This window comes from Mustela nivalis, assembly GCF_964662115.1.
Source record: "Mustela nivalis genome assembly, chromosome: 3".
NCBI classification, from domain to species: Eukaryota; Metazoa; Chordata; class Mammalia; order Carnivora; family Mustelidae; genus Mustela; species Mustela nivalis.
The window spans coordinates 106,692,859-106,708,858 of record NC_139022.1 but is presented as its reverse complement, the minus strand read 5'-3'; the positions used below and the strand labels follow the sequence as shown (position 1 = coordinate 106,708,858).

The 16,000-nt window shown below is 47.7% G+C and overlaps 1 protein-coding gene across 1 annotated transcript in view; it reads right to left on the bottom strand.

The window, feature by feature from the left end:
- The window catches only part of SPOCK1 (SPARC (osteonectin), cwcv and kazal like domains proteoglycan 1), a 499,079-nt gene that overhangs the window by 197,228 nt on the left and 285,851 nt on the right, over positions 1 to 16,000 (bottom strand). The window lies entirely within an intron of this gene.

Sequence of the window (16,000 nt, the reverse complement as noted above, 5' to 3'; positions counted from 1 at the left end):
TTCAGGGTACCTGGTAATGGCAATGTGCCTGTTCCAGACAGAACACTCCCAGAAGGCAGGGGCAGTCTGGGCCTGCCACACCACACGGTACCACTGACAGATGTGCAAAGAGATGGATGCTACAGAACTTCCTTTCCTTCGTGCTTTCGAATCGATAACCCCTTTTCATCACCAAAGGAAGAGAAGCTGCAGTGGGGCTCGTCATTCACATTCACTAACGAGGTGTTAAGTATTGACCATGATGGGCAGAAGCCTGGCTCTTGATGTGCCTGCCATACAGAAGACAGACAAGTGGACAGACACGAGAACTGTGGGAGAAGCTCTGCGGCTCCGGGGCGTGGGGGAGACAGGTGATGTCTAGGGTAGACCACTTCACAGCTGGCAATTCTTCCCAGGGCAAGGTGAGACCTGAAGGGCGAGAGGGCATTAGCCAGGCTTGGGTGTGGAAGGGTGTGTCAGGCAGAGGGAACAGGATGTGCAAAGGCACAGGGGTAAGAGACCACATGGGCTGGCCCTGCATCCACAGCAATTCAGGTCTGCTGAAGCGCAGAGTGGCAGATGGACTGTGCAGAGCTGAGGGCAGAAGGATCAACAAGGGTACCTGGGTCTCTTTCTCAGGACTCAGTCCTATGCCACCCCACCCTGGAAGATGGAGAGATGTGGATAGCCCTGCCCTCTAGGAGCTCACAGACAGAGCCAAGGTCTCCCCACTTCATCCTCCACAGCCCCTACTTCTCTGACAGGCCTGCTCCTGATGCCAGACCCTGCTCGATTTCCCTCCAGGAAGGCAGCTCCTGCTGCTTTCTGAGAGCCCTTGCTGACAATGATCCTTCAGGGTCCGGAAGAAGATCCTACCTGGTCCGTCCAAAGAAGAGTCCCCATTTCTGGTCAGAGCTTCCTGAAGATGCATACCAACAGAGGGTATGGCAGCACAAGGGACCCCAGCCCATGTGCACAGGGTCAACAAGCTTCACCAGAAGGACAACGAAATGCCAAGAGCAGCCCCTCTCTCCCTAATGCAGTTCAGTCCCTGTCCACGGTCAATACGTGAGCCAGAGAGACAGAAGGGCCTGGCTGCAGTCCATGATTAAACCCACCACACAGCAAAGGGCTCATCCATCACTGCTTGCCTTTTCTTTGCCCTCTAACAATGTAAAATAACCCTCTTAAAATCCCAAGTAAATAAGGTGATCTGGCCTCTCCCTTTAATTCCCCTCCGCAGTGAGTGGACCCACTGCCCGTGCAAGGGTTCCAACACCCTTTCCACTAGTTGTAACCATCAATCTTTCCAACTTTAATAATTCTCTGCCCAACTAAGTCCTTTGGATTCCAGGGAAAGCTCCATCATACAGGTACTACCCTGCTGGCTTGCCTGGACAGAAGTGAGCACTGAGTGACCTGAATCTCACAGACATTTTAAAAGGTCAAGATCCCGTGCTCTGGTTTTGCCTAATGTGAACTTTTTTGGCAAAGACCTCTTAACAAACCAAATGGGTGGCCATGACCTTAGCTGGGATCCAGCCCAAACATCAGTATCCTGCCTACTAGGCAGGAGGCAGAAGGTACGGGAGCCGGTACAGTGGTTGAAGGACAGGGCTGAGGAGGATGACTATAGCAGGTCAGCCTTGAGCTTGAACAGCTCCCAGTAGCATGGCATGATGTGGGGAGGGGCAGGGGTGACCCACAGTTCCAGATGTGTGAACTTTAGGTCAGTCCTCACCTGGACTGTCACCAAGTTCACTGCCCCCTAGAGTTGGAAATGAGAAGACAGTTATGACTGCATGTTCATCACACTGAACCGCCAGGGTGGACCTCCCTCTGGAGTCAGCTGGTATAGACTCCTTCCCCCATGGCAGAAACACAGATCTTAGCACTCTAGGTGGCAGTAAGGATGCCAAATAATAGGGACCCCTTTGAGATACTGTGACTTATCGTAGGAAATACCTATTTGGTCTTCAACCCTGTTCCTGACACAGAACACCTAAAACCCCTGAAATTTCCTAAGTGATGAGTGTGACAAAGGTGACTTTTGTTACATTAATGAGAAAAGTTCCTTTGGGAAAGCACTTAAGGATGGGGCTGGTCACCTTGAGAACCAACCATGTGAACAGACAGTTGGAACTTGCAGTCCCACACCCGACCTCCAGGGAAGGGAGAAGGACTAAAGAATGAGTTCAATCACCAATGGCCAACAACTGAGTCAATTGTGCCTATGGAACGGAGCCTCCATAAAAGTCCTAAAGGACTGGGTTTGGAGGGCTTCCCAGTTAGTGAACACATGGAGATTCAGAGAGTGGTGTGGTGGGAGAGGACATGGAAGCTTCGCACTTTCCCCACACCTTGCCCTGTGCATATCCTGGATCTCGCCATTCCTGAGTTACACGTTGTTTGTTTGTTTGTTTGTTTTTAAGATTTTATTTATTTGACAGACAGAGATGACGAGTAGGCAGAGAGGCAGGCAGAGAGAGAAAGGGGGAAGCAGGCTCCCTGCTGAGCAGAGACTGCCCCCACCCCCATGCAGGGTTCGATCCCAGGACCTGAGATCATAACCTGAGCCAAAGGCAGAGGCTTAACCCAATGAGCCACCCAGGGACCCCCGACAGTTTGTATAAAAGACCAGTAGTTTCATCAGCACGTTTTTCTGAGTTGTCAGTCACTATAGCAAACTCATCATACCCAAGGGTAGGGGTTGTTGGAACCCCCTATCTAGAGACAGTCAATTGGCATCTGAAGTGGTGGGGGAAGGAGACTAAGGTAACAGATGCTTCATCCTGGGTACAGGAGGGTGGAAAAAGTTACTGAGGAAAGCAGTTACTCTTCTCAGCCACTCAAATGCCCCTTAGTCCATCAGATGAACATTTACTGTGTGCTCCGAACATAGCTAAGTGCCCTAAGAAATAGGAGCCTTGGAAACTCTCCTTTGATGCTCAGTATCTCATCAATCGTCATCTCAGTCCCTCCTGTTCCCTCCCCCACACTGAGTCCATCTACCTGCTGACATCCCCAGCACTATCTTCCAGTCTCACCCAAGATTCATCTACAACAACAGTATCTTCACTGCAGACCCCAAACCCAGCCCTCCCAATGCAGCCCATCCATCACGCAGCACCCAGTGGGAGCTTTTCAAAATGCGAATCTGTCATCGGAGCTTGCACACCCACCTGAGCCTTTCAGTGGTCTCCCACTGTTGCTAAGATAACGACAATATTCCTTCAAGCGCTCTGCTCAGCCCTGTGGTCTGGCCTCAGCCGATTCCTCCGCATTCTGGCCTTCTTTCAATCCCTCTTACTTACCCCCACTACTTTCCAGAAGAGGGCATCTCAACTTGTTACTCCCTCTGGTTGCAATGTTCTTCCTTCTCTGTTTCCACCATTCAACTCCCTCCAATCTCAGCTGGAATTTCCCCCGGAAAGCCATCCCAAATCCTATGTCAAGTCTTCCTTTTATAACCATCTGGAACGCTGTGTGCCTACTCAGCACTTTATCACTGTCTAGAAGCTGTTTCTTTATGTAATCATTTGACTAATAGGTCTCCCCCCTAAACCTGTGAGCTCTAGGATCACAAGCGCTGGGCTGCTTTCTGTTGTCACTGTGTGATCAACACTCCACAAGGGTGCCCAGCACACACGTTGAACTCAGTGTATATTTGCTGAGTCAAGAATCTTGACCTCCAGAGGACTGCAAGAGATAGTCTAGTTCATGATGGTTCACATCTAGACATCCAGAAAGGGAAATAAAAGAGCTCCCCAAAGCAGCTAGAAGAACCCCTGGGTGATGAGGAGGACTCCACCTGCCCTGTGACCTAAGAGAATCTCCACAGCAGGATACCTGTTAGAAGATACCCACCACCTTCATCTTGACGGCACAGTTGGGATCCTGAGCCCTGTGGGCAACTGTGGGAAGCTCACGGAGTCCATAAAGCCTCAAGAATGCACTTAGACATGAGTCTCCCCTCACTGCACAACCCAACCCTACTCGGTACCCTGCCCATGCAGGAGCTCTGGGAGTGCTGGGCATCTAAACTGAGCGACTATCCTGAGCAAGTTGCTGGTGCCTGTTTGATGTTGCTCCACTAAAGCAGAGATGTCACTCCAGAACTCCCAGAGAGATCATGATTCTCCAAGAAAAGGGGTAGAAGAGAACCTGCTTAGAATGAAAGCACAGTTCCTTCCGATCTCAGCTCTACTGGGCACTAGGCTAGGTGACCACCACTAAGTCACTCTGCCACAGGTCCGTTTTGTCACGTCTCAAGTCAGGATAAGAATCATAGTCCCCACCTTCTGAAGTGGTTGCAAAGATAAGAGAAATAATATGGATCGCACGCCTGGCACAGAGGCCGCTAATTCTGCTTTCCATTTTAAGAGAAAAATCCCAATTCTGCTTTTCTACAAAAATAGATAAGCTTAAAAATCAAATTGGGGGACACATTGTACTTCCTTAAAAAAAATTAAGGTTCTTCTTTCCTGATTATCACAGTAATACATTTTCACTAAGAGGCAATAGGGGGTAGGAGATAAGTAAGGACCCACTGAATGGATTCAAATCTGTACCACCTCCTAAGCTGCAGAGCCCAGGGGGAGCTAGTTCAGCCCGCAGCCTCCAGGGTCTGCATCCATAGAATGAAGATGCTAGCATTTCCCAGTTTATAGCCTCGCCACAGAAATTAAATGAGATAATTTATGTCAAGTTCTTGATACAGCACACAACACCTTGCGAGGATTTGGTAAACATTATTTCAGTTGTCACCCTTCTCACTGTCACTCCCGGTGACATATTTTAAAGCCAGAAACATAGAAAATGAAATTCACAATGCTACCACCAATAAAAAAATTCCAGGATTTTTTTTTCTAATAATTAATCAATACGTTTACAAAATTGAGGTCCTACACTGTAAACTTGGTCGTACCCTAGTATTTTCACTTTTTATGCCACCATTATTAAGAACATAATGTCAGACTTCCATAACACTCCATCATATGGTTTTATTAAAATTAACTCAACATAATAATTTTTATCAGATGTTGGCCTTATAAATAATGCTGCAATGAACGTATTTCTGCATACGTCTTGGTCTTCACTTCTAATTATTTCTTTAGGACAGACTTCTAAACAATGAACTCCTGTATAACAGAGCACATGGATTTTCTTTTTCTTTCTTTTTTTTTTTTTTATTCTTAACATATAGCCAAGTGCTTTCCTCGATTTGTATGGTGCTCACCACAATACTTAACATGCTGACGGACTCAATGAAGAATTGTCATAGGGAGAAAATAGAGTAAGCCCTGTCTTTAAAAAAAAACAGACTTACTGAATAGAAGAAAGATTTTATCTTTTATATTTCTTTGAATGCCCATGGAGTTGAACATTTTTTCACGTTCATTTTTTTATGTTCATTATTTTTTCATGTTAATTATTCTTTCATGCAATTTTGTACTCATGCCTTTAGTAAAATTTCAGTACTTTTATTAATTTATAAACACTTTTTATATATTAAAGCTATCACCACCTTCACTTCCTTGTGACAGTACTTTTCTTAATTTACTTTGTTTTACTTTTGACACAAATTATATTTTAATTTTAATAAAGTCAAATGGTCTGATTTTAGTTAAAAGATCTCCTATTCTTAGGGTTGGATGAAAATTCAACCATGACCTCATCTAACTTTTTTGTGTTCTCATTTTTCATACATAACTCTTCCTAAATAAATGTGTCTCACTGGTTGGCGGGAGACACCTACGTACCTTAAAGTATTTTGCAGAATTTCCCAGCACCATGTGAATAGAATAATTCTTTTGGTGCTGCTATAACCATGAGCCAAAGACCTACCACTGACTACCAGGATTTGTTTTTGACTCATGGATTCTAGCTCACTGTTACATCTGCTGAATTTTACATCAGCTCTTCAGGGGGAAAACTCATCTTCCTCAGAGCATGAGTCAGTGGATCCTGTCATACTGTGACCCCAAGGACATCAGTACTGGTGTCTTCCCTCAGATGACAGCCACCTGTGACAGCATCAGCCTGTGCCTTAACACCAAGACCCCACTGCAGGAGAAGAACATGGTGTCAGTGCAACATATGTCTTTGGTGTTCTTCATACCATTCAGACCCAGAACCCTCACCTTATGAGTTCTCGTCCAAGCCATGGCTTCTGGCTGTTCCCTGTGTATATTGTCTGAAGTCTAGCCTCGTCAGAAAAGAGCCTGTAGGGATGCCTCAGTCACCACACAGCTAATTTTTTGAGCAAGAAGTTCAAGTGTCAAGGATAGTTCTCAGGTATCTGTGGTTATTCCCTAAATCTCACTGACTCTCAGTCCTTACTTGACTTGCTCCTTCAGCCTCAAGTAAGCCCGCTGATGTCTCCATTTCCCTCCATACTTTCTTAACCTGGATCCATGACAGCACACTGTCCTGGATCTCCACCTTGCTTCTGGAAATTCCCTCCTAGCCTTTCAGTACTTCCTGTACTTCTGCATGTTGGAGGTCTGAGGCATTAGTCCTAGTTCTCAGACCTCTGTGCCCTTCTGCTTCTACTCCCTCCCACTGTGATCTCATCCAGTCTCAGGATTTTAAACACCAAGTACAGGCTGATGGCGTTTCCCAGATATTCAGGTTGGTGTATCCAACAATCAAGAGCCAGACTTCGAACGTGTCCCAAAGTGAACTGAACTTCCCCAGCAAACCAGCTCCTCCTGCGGTCTTCCCCGTCAGAGCCCTTCAGCAATCCCCCAAAATAGAGTTAGAATCTGACTCCATCTTTCTGCCCACACTATGACCATGCTGGAACAAGCCGTCACCCACCGTCTCCCAGTCTCCCTGGCTCCGCCCTGAGACCCTCTGCAGAGTAAAGTCAAAGTCCTCACTACGTCACTTCTCTGCTCTTATTTCCCTGCACTCTGCCCCCTGTTCATGTTCTTCCTGATGCCTTGAGAGTCCTCAGACAAGATGAGCACACCCCTCTCCTGGGCCTTCATACCTGCTGCTCAGCCCCTTCTCCCCAGTGGTCATTTTGCAGGACTCCTGCTCCATCGCCTCTTTCCTCATCGTCCCCTTCTCCAGGAGGCCCTCCCTGGTCCTAATGGAATGCCGATTCTCCCGAAATAAAACAGCAACTCTCCACTTCATGCTCCCTTTTCCTGCCTTACTTGTTTCTTTCTGGCACTGACACTGAACAGACTCTACATTTTACTTACTTAGCTTGACTCTTGCCTTCTCCCCCCTCACCAGAAACTAAGCCGCACAGAGACAAGCATTTCTGTCTGTTCACTGCTATACCTATGGAACCAGAACAGTGTTCGGCACACAGTAGGGTCTTAGTTCCTCTGTGCACCAATGGACAAATACTTGGATGGATCAAGAAATCCCTCTTTGACGAGCAAGGAAACAGAGTAGTCAGAAAGCCTCACCGGCTCCGAACTTCGACCCAGAACTGACTTTGTCAGGGGGTCTCTGTTTACAACACTGGGAACAGGAAGTGAGGGGTTAAGGCAGTACGCTACAGATCAAAACTAGATCTATTTGCCAAGCACGGCTCTGCTTTACAATGCAGCAGGCCCCCTTGTCTACTGGCATCCTTCGAATGTAGTTTTTCTGGGGGAAAAAAAAAAATTAAAGGGAGGACAATGTGAATCTCAAGGCAACTGTCTTCTTGAGTTGGCCCAGGAAGGGAAAAAGGCATCAGCAAGACAAAGCCCGGCACAGAGTGAGAAAGCCAGTGAGGGATCTGACTGACAGAGAGAAGAGGTATTAATACATCAGAACAAAAGAGACCAGGAAGTCTGGGCCAGCAGAGAAACGGGGTGCTCTCGTAGGGGCCCCACGGATGAAATGGTGATTACAAAACAAAACAGTCCTAATAAGATTACAGCCGATAATGAATCGGCTACAAAACTCTGGAACGATGTTAGGATTTTAATAAGCATCCCCCAAAGAGCACTCCGTCAATTTCACAAATGCCCATTCTCATCACTTAACTCTAAGGGGGGCGGAAAGCAGCCCCACCTAGCTGTTTCTAAATTAATAATGTGCTTCATTTCTGTTATGCCTCAGAAACAAAGCCACTGTAACATTTCAAGCTGTTTTGGGAGAATTTTAATATTCTCCCTGCTGATATAAACAGAACCTTATTAACTAAGTCCCAGAGATGCCACAGTTGGGATATAATCCAGGCCCTGGTGCCAAGCGCAATGTTAACATTTGAAAATACCTCCTGTGCACACTTCATTTGGACAAGTACGGCAACATTAGCTTTTCCTAGAAAAACGGGAAAGGGAGAAAAAAGGTAGTTCTGTACCCCCTTGAGAAAGGCTGCTTAATCCCAGTTTGGATTAAGACTATGATGGTAAATGGTATATACTGTCTCATTCTCTCTCTCTTTCTTCTTCTCATCTTTTTCTCTCAGCTCTAAAGGAGCTGTATTATAAATAAAGCCGAGCCCATTCCACAGATGGGAAAGCAGAGAAAACCTACGAGACTCTCATACAGATTGAAACTGCATCACAGGAGGGGCGCCTGGGTGGCTCAGTGGGTTAAGCATCTGACTCCTGATTTCAGCTCAGGTCATGATCTCAGGGTCATGAGATGGAGTCCTGGGGTCGGGCTCGGTGCTGGGTGTGGAGTTGGCATGAGATTCTCTCTCCCTCTGCCCCTCCCCCCTTCCTCTCTACCTAAAAATAAAAAAAAAAAAAAGCCACACTGCATCACTGGATGCAGACTTATCAACACAACTGAGGCCTCGGCCCATGGGTCCCAGACCTCAGCCCCACACCTGAGCTTCTCCATCACTGCCAGAACACCTCATCATCCCAGGGCACTCCAGGCTTCCAGGCACAATATGCCATCAGTCACGTGAGCAGAACAAGGCTGCGTGTCATCAGATGCAAGCATTTCCAAATAATCCAGATCCCGTTCTTAGGACTCAGCCTCTGACGACAGCCCGGACCCTCGGGGCAGCAGCCAACCTGCAGGACTCCCCATCACAGCACAGGAAAAGCGAGTCACAGAAGAGTGAAGAGGACAAAGAGAAGTGAAGAAAGGAGCAGGGAAGGAAGGTAGGGCTGTCCACTTGTGCGTCGACTGGACAAAGGAGCTATCAGGGGAGCAGACTGCTAACAGATGCTTCTGTTTCGCTGCTGTCCTGGTGCTGGGAATCCCAGAGAAAACGAGAAGGCAGCACGCGGTGTGACAATGTGAGACAAACCGGAGAAGCCAGACTCAAGTTCAGGATGAACTGGGACTCGGCTCCACTCAAGACCTGATTTTATGCCTCCGGATACCGAGGCCAACAAGAGCATACACACACAAATGCACACGACGTATCAATCTCCTGGCGTGCCCGGCATATAGGAATGTCTCCAGGAGAAGCAGTGAGTAACAACTGTGTTGAACAATGCTCAGAGGCTTGACCGGAGCTCAAAAAGATTCTCCTGCATTTGTAAATAAGTTAGACGCTCACAGGCTGAGACGTCGCCTTCGCGTGAGGAGCTCGGCCCCAGCCGAGGGAAAGAACAACAGAGCATTCTTTTCCCTGAATTAAAAAATCAGGTCACAGTAAACTCAAAAATAACTTTGTAAAGGCTAAGGAACAGAACGGTTGTTCTATAAATAATCACAAGCATCCATATTCATGGCGAGCCTTTGAAACTCGCTGGACACGTAGTTTCGGAAAAGCGAAGTCTGATCCTGCTTAAAGAACGTCATCCATATTCACGTCCTGAATGCGCCCTAATCAACAAATCAAAGTGCTCCACTAATTAAATGCTGATTGCTTGTTGCACAAGGGTGAAAGTCAACCATCTTAGCCAAGGTTTGAGTTATTCTAAGAAATGATGATAGTTAAGCTTTTCCGAGCTGTTTTATGCCTCATGAGTATATTACCCTTAATGAAACTCCACTGAGGCTAATGATTACCTTGGTTGAACCAATAACTAACGGATGACATCCTGGTCTTTATTCCCCCAAGTTTGTAACGGACACTGTGGACACGACGGATAAACTCGGAACACTTTTCCGGTCTTGACCGCTGAGTGTCCAGGAATGACCCGGTAACCCCCCGTGTCACTGCTCAGCCTCGTGGAGGCTAATCTGGTGTGGGAAAGGACAGCTTCACTATGCCTCCCCTGCATCGGAGGGGAACACTTCCCAAAATCAAGGTGGCGAGGCAGGAGACTTACTCTTGAAGTAAAAAGAACGATGAGAGGATCCCGGGCCTGAGCATCTTCCGGTTCCCTCCCCGGGGAAGTCCCCAGGAGCTGCTTCTAATTACTGATGTTCAGTGTATGATTTCCTTATCATTACTGCTATTTACCCTTTTTTCCTTAGGATGGCATTACCATGTTTACCTGAAGGGTAATGCATGCTTTAGCTAAATGAGAAAATCATTCTCTCTGCTCTAATCCTTCAGAATTTTGCATACGATGCTGCTTAAATGAATTTAAAATATCTCACCAAGTCGTCAACAAAAATTACTTACTCTACCTGGCTCACAACTTTTTGATTTACAGGGTGCTTTCTAACGTTGCATGTGTAAACAAGAAACTACGCCTTTCTTTCTTGCTCATTCTTGCTCAACTGTCTTTCCTTCAGAAATTAATCAGGCTGCCTGGAGGGACGTTATGGAAAATCTCCCCTAAGTAATGTGGATTACCGATGTGCTGCCCCTTCCCACGAGAGAGGAGATGTCGAATTCTTCCAAAACCTCAAACTCAGGCAACATGGGAAATAAGTCTGCCTATCAGGTAAGAGCCTAGGCTCTGGACGCTGACAAATCTGGATTGTAGTCCTGTAATACATGTTTTCTTGGTGGCCTCAGCCGGTTAATGAGCCAACCCAAGCCTCGGTTTGCTCCTCTGTAAAATGGGGATAATTACCCTCGTCTCTTGGCTTCTGATGAGGCACCAATTAATGTGCCTACCAAGTCTATAGCACTGGCTTGATAAACGTTAGATGCTAATATTGTTTTTTATTTTATCTGTAATACTATTAGTAATGTTATGTTAGTAATGTCCATAGGATGCTATGCCAGTAGCACAGCAGTCTTGAAAAGAGCAGAGATTTTTGTAAACCTGATCCAGTAAGACCTACAGACTTCATGCATCCCTACACTGTGTCTGGGAGAAATCCCTACCCTGCTTTTTCTCCCAGAGAATCAAGGCAGCAGACTGACAAAACATACTGATTGGCTTTCAAGAGTCATCAATAAATGGCACCATCCCCCCAGTCACCATCAAGGCAGAAATCTAGGAGCCACCCCTGATTTCACCGCTTTTCCCTCATCTCTCAGCCCATCATGCTGTACCATAGATTCTATCTTTCCAACACATCCCACCTTCTCCCCCCTCTCCTCCTGCACACCCAGGGCTCCGCCCCAGGCCATCATCTGTCTCCACACCAGCAAAACAGCAGTGAACCCTGTAGCTGGCCTCCCACACCTCACCTTCTGTCTCTACCCAGTCTCCCCAAAGCCAGTCTCCATCCTATAGCCAGAGGCGGCTTAACACCCTCTCACGGCTCCTCAGAAGAGAGAATCCAACACTCAGCAGAAGATGATCTCTTCCTCTCTCAGCACCCCCACTTGTTTGGTGGTGGTGGTTATTTTACAACAGTTCTCCATTTTAACGCCACTGTGGCTTTTTTTCCCCTGGGTCTCTCTGCTCTGCTGCAGGCTTCCCAAGAACGACTGGGGTGTCCTCCTTCCTTCGCCACCAGACTGCCTATATATAGCACCATATGCCGTACAAGCACTTACTGACCTGATCTGAATTCTTCGAGGCTTGTGATGGGCGAGGGTGAGCTCTGGGCTTTATTCTGCATGGTGGCAGGGACAAAGGCAAACCCATGTGAGGCTGGGGGGCAGCCTATTCATCTCAGGGAGGGGAAGGTACCCTTGTCTCAGAGAGCTGCCTGCCTTGTGAGTGGTAAGGTCCCCAGCCCTGAAAGCATTCAAAAGCAGGGACTAGTCAACAGTTCACAGGAAACAAGTGACTAGGCTGCCGAAGCTGGCAGGGACTTTCATGTCTAGGACTCCAGGACACAAAGGAGCTTAGCCCTTGGCCACAATGACCCTCAGGGGCAGGACAGGGAAAGGGGGAGGCAGGAATGGGGGAAGGGAAGCTGGACATGCCCCTGGCTTCGTGACCTCAGTTTTGGAGAAGACGCTTGTTCAGTCAGAGTCACCACTGAAGGCCAACCACTATGCCTCACAGGCTCGCCAGACACACAGTGAGTACCATCTCTGTGCCCGGTTAGCCCAGCTTGTCTCTGGAAAGACACACAGTGAAGTCAGAAGAAGCAGATCACCCATGCATAAGCTCTGCGGCGTGCTCATGTGTGTCCGGTGTGGGTCTTGCTCATCCGGGCCTCCACAGCAGCCCCAGGACACCGGCACCATCAGAGCCATCACCAGGCGGCTTGCACAGCACCCAAGGTCAAATATTCTACAAGCGAAGGCGGGATGAGGCCCCAGGCAGGCAGTCAGGAAACACACACCCAACCCTACCACTATCTGCAGCACAGCAATGGGACAGAAAATTCAGTATGTACCATCTTTCTCAGTTCCTCTAGGGGAAACCACAGGTGGTGTTCAAAAACCCACTGGACATCCTTGTTAAGGATGCCAGATGGCAACAGATTCCAAGGAGTGAATTAATAACCCTAAGTCGGAGCAGTGAGGGTGAGTTTCAAGGAGGGGGTTCCTGAGAAGGCAAACACAAAGTCCCAGAAGACTCTGAGAAACCCAGTCCAGCCCCCAGAGCTTCTTGCACAGGGGCTCTACCAGCTCGCCCCAGAAGGCCCACAGTGAGCTCCCCCGTGTATCCCCACAAGGCCTTCAAACTGCACAGGCCTGTCAAACACAGCAAGGCGCTTCCAAGAGTCCCTGCTACCTGGAAAAGCCCAACAGGGGGACATTATTTTAGGGATGCACACAGACTCATCGGCAAAACCCAAGGAGCACTCGTTTGGATTCTGGGGCCCTACAGTTTCCCAGCCGGGACACATGAGGCAAGTGACTTGCCCTTCTGGGTCTCTGCTTAGCTGTCTAACACAACGGCATCCTGAGCCATGGTGATATGTAAGTTAATAGACACGATCAGGAACTGCTGATATAATCCAGTAAATTATAATTGCTTTTACTACGTTACAAACAGTATAATTAATATAAGTAGGAGAAACTTCACATAAATACCATCCTAGCTGACATTTATTAAGCATTAACTATATGCCAGGCAACGTCTTATGAAATACACTTGGGTTGTTGTACTTCATTCTCCAATTCCCCCTTCAAGATAGGGCAACTAACCCCATTCACAATCGAGGAAACTGAGAACAAGGAATTAAAGAACTTGGCCTAGGGACACAACGTCCAGTAAGTGTCAGAGCCCAGGTAGGAACCCAATGAGGCGACAGCAGAGGCCACAGGCTGAGCCGTACCTTACCAGCCTGTCAGGAACAGGAGAATAGGGCACGATGTCCCTCGACGTATGTATTTTCACAAGCAGAGTCCTTCGTCCTAAGTGACACGAATCTCCTCTAATTCAGTCTCCTCTCATCCAGGTTCTATGGTATCCAGCTTGGGAATGCGGAGGGGCCTCCTGGCAAGCCCCATCCATGCCTGTCACAGGCCAGCATGGCTGTCCTTCTGCCCAGGCTGCTGTCTTCCTACGCTCCCCAGGAACGGCCCCTGCAGGCCGGGGGACAGGCCTATGAGCACAGAACTCTTCTAATGGGGGCTATTCTGAAGTGGAACCCCAATACCAGCTCCAGCGTTCTCTCGATTTATAAGTAAGTAAATGATTTATAGACACGCCTCGATTTCCTTCATAGTCTTTTCCATGGAATTTTTTTAACTGTCAGGGAAGAGGTCTAGGCTTTGGCTGCAGCACTCTGTTGCAGGCTGGCCCTGGGTTCTCCTGCACATCCCAACCTCACCTGGGTTCCTACTGGCCCCATATGAGACAGTCAGAGGAGGCCTCACCTGCGGGCTGGGTGACGGGCAGCCCACGGCAGGGTCAGGGAAGGGGAGGCAGCTGCTAACCTGGCTGTGACCCCAGGCGGGCAAAGGAACGGGGGGGGGGGGGGGGGGGGAGGCGCGGCGCGGGGGGCAGCCATCAATATCTACTGAGCACAAGAGCAGGGCTGGGCCCTGTGCTAGAGGCTTCCTGGGGCTGCCGGAGGATCCAACGAGATGACACCTGAAGGGCTCAGCCCCGGGCCTGCCCAGCACAGGCTCCAGAAACGCTGACTGTGTGGTTGCTGTGATTTACTCCTGCAATTATTATTTTTAGCTGTTACCATACTCGATGAATCTGAAATCCTGCATGGTTCAAAATCAGAGCACGGCTCACTCATTTAACCTTAAGAAAGAAATTGCATCCTCAAATGTCTCCAAAAGGCATTCGCAAGGATCTAAGTATACAGTCCCTGCAACTTTGATCAAAACCCCTTCCTGTCCCACAGATTCCTGTTCCCAAAGACTGCCAGCCTCATTAGGTGCATGCCTTCCAAATCCCTCATTCACTCTCCATCTGAATGTCTCTATTTCTTTGCCCCTAAGTGCTTTCAAGGGCTTAGCATCTCCTCCCACCAGGAAAACATCTCCTCCCTATTTACAAAGAAGGGGGCGTGGAGAAGAAATGGGGTCAGCAATGACAGTGCTCTCTCTGGTAGCTGGGAGAGCACAGAGCTCTAAGGACATGGCCCTATTAATAATTTTGTCCTATCCTAGTGTCATTAATATGGACAACCACGTCATTTGGGGAGACTGTCCCCATTTTCACAAGACAGAGAGAGGAAGCTCAAGAGGGGTATAGACAACTTCCAGGCCACGCACACAAAAGTGGAAGAGATTCTGTTCAGCTTCCCAAACAGAACTATGCGATCCAGAATGCCTTTTCTCTATGTGAAATAAAGCCATGCAGAATTCCACTGGAGGAGGTGGTTCTGGCCCCGTGAGAGGCCCAGCCTCCCTCACCCTCCTACCTCCACTCCCTCATTCATAATCCGGGGATGATAATATTGATTTCATAAGGTTGTTGTGAGAATCCAAAGAGTACAGCATTTCCTCCCCTTGCCCTGATGAGCCAATTAAAAAAAAAAAAAAAAAAAAATCTGTATGTTGTCTCCTGAATGTGGAAGTAACAACTTTTTCTCCCATTCACTATCAAATCCCACACCATGGAAAGAATTACTCGAAAAGAGTGCTTACTAGTTCCTATTTCCAAAATATATTTTCCATTAGGTAATTCAAAGCTATTAAGGCTGCCGAGGCCCTAAATAACCAGGCCACATCACAGCTAGCATTGCATGACCCACACACTCTAAATGAATTGCTTCTAAAGGTAAGTAGATATGGAGGTACTTTGATTTTGCTCCCATATGACTTAAACTGATAGAAACATTGTAAATATCCTCCCCAAAGTTGGAAGCAGACAACATTGCTGTCGGCGGCAAATGTGAAACCATTTTCATAATCATCTGGGGAGCCCAGAACTGCGGGAGTGGCTTGCATGACCGCTGAGAAAGCGCCCGGCTTGATTGAATCAGACAAACCACAGATTGCTGGACTGTGCTTTGCTTTACATGATGGGCCCCCTGAGAGTTCAAGCCAGTGTTGGTCATGAAAGACACAACAAGAAGCCAACCTTCCAGTCTGAGGATGTCCAGGGAAGTCCTATCAGAAGGTGAAAAATTGATCCCTGTGGCCAATGAGCACGTAATCAGTGGGACTGCATGTGATACGCTTTGTACACAAATATGGAACTGCAAGCAATGCAGGGAGAGGTGAACTCTTCCAAATGCTAAATGCCATAAATCCATATTTTATGTTCTTGGGCATTAAGACCCAAGCATTTTTAGTGATTTCAAATGTTCCACTGTAGCCTTTTCAAACCTGTGTATTTGCCAACCCAACTAGATTTGATATTGATTTTTTGTTACAAAGCCAGAGACTGAAAAGAGCAGGGAACCCAATCTATGATCCGGGGGAGCCAGGTTTCCTCCACGT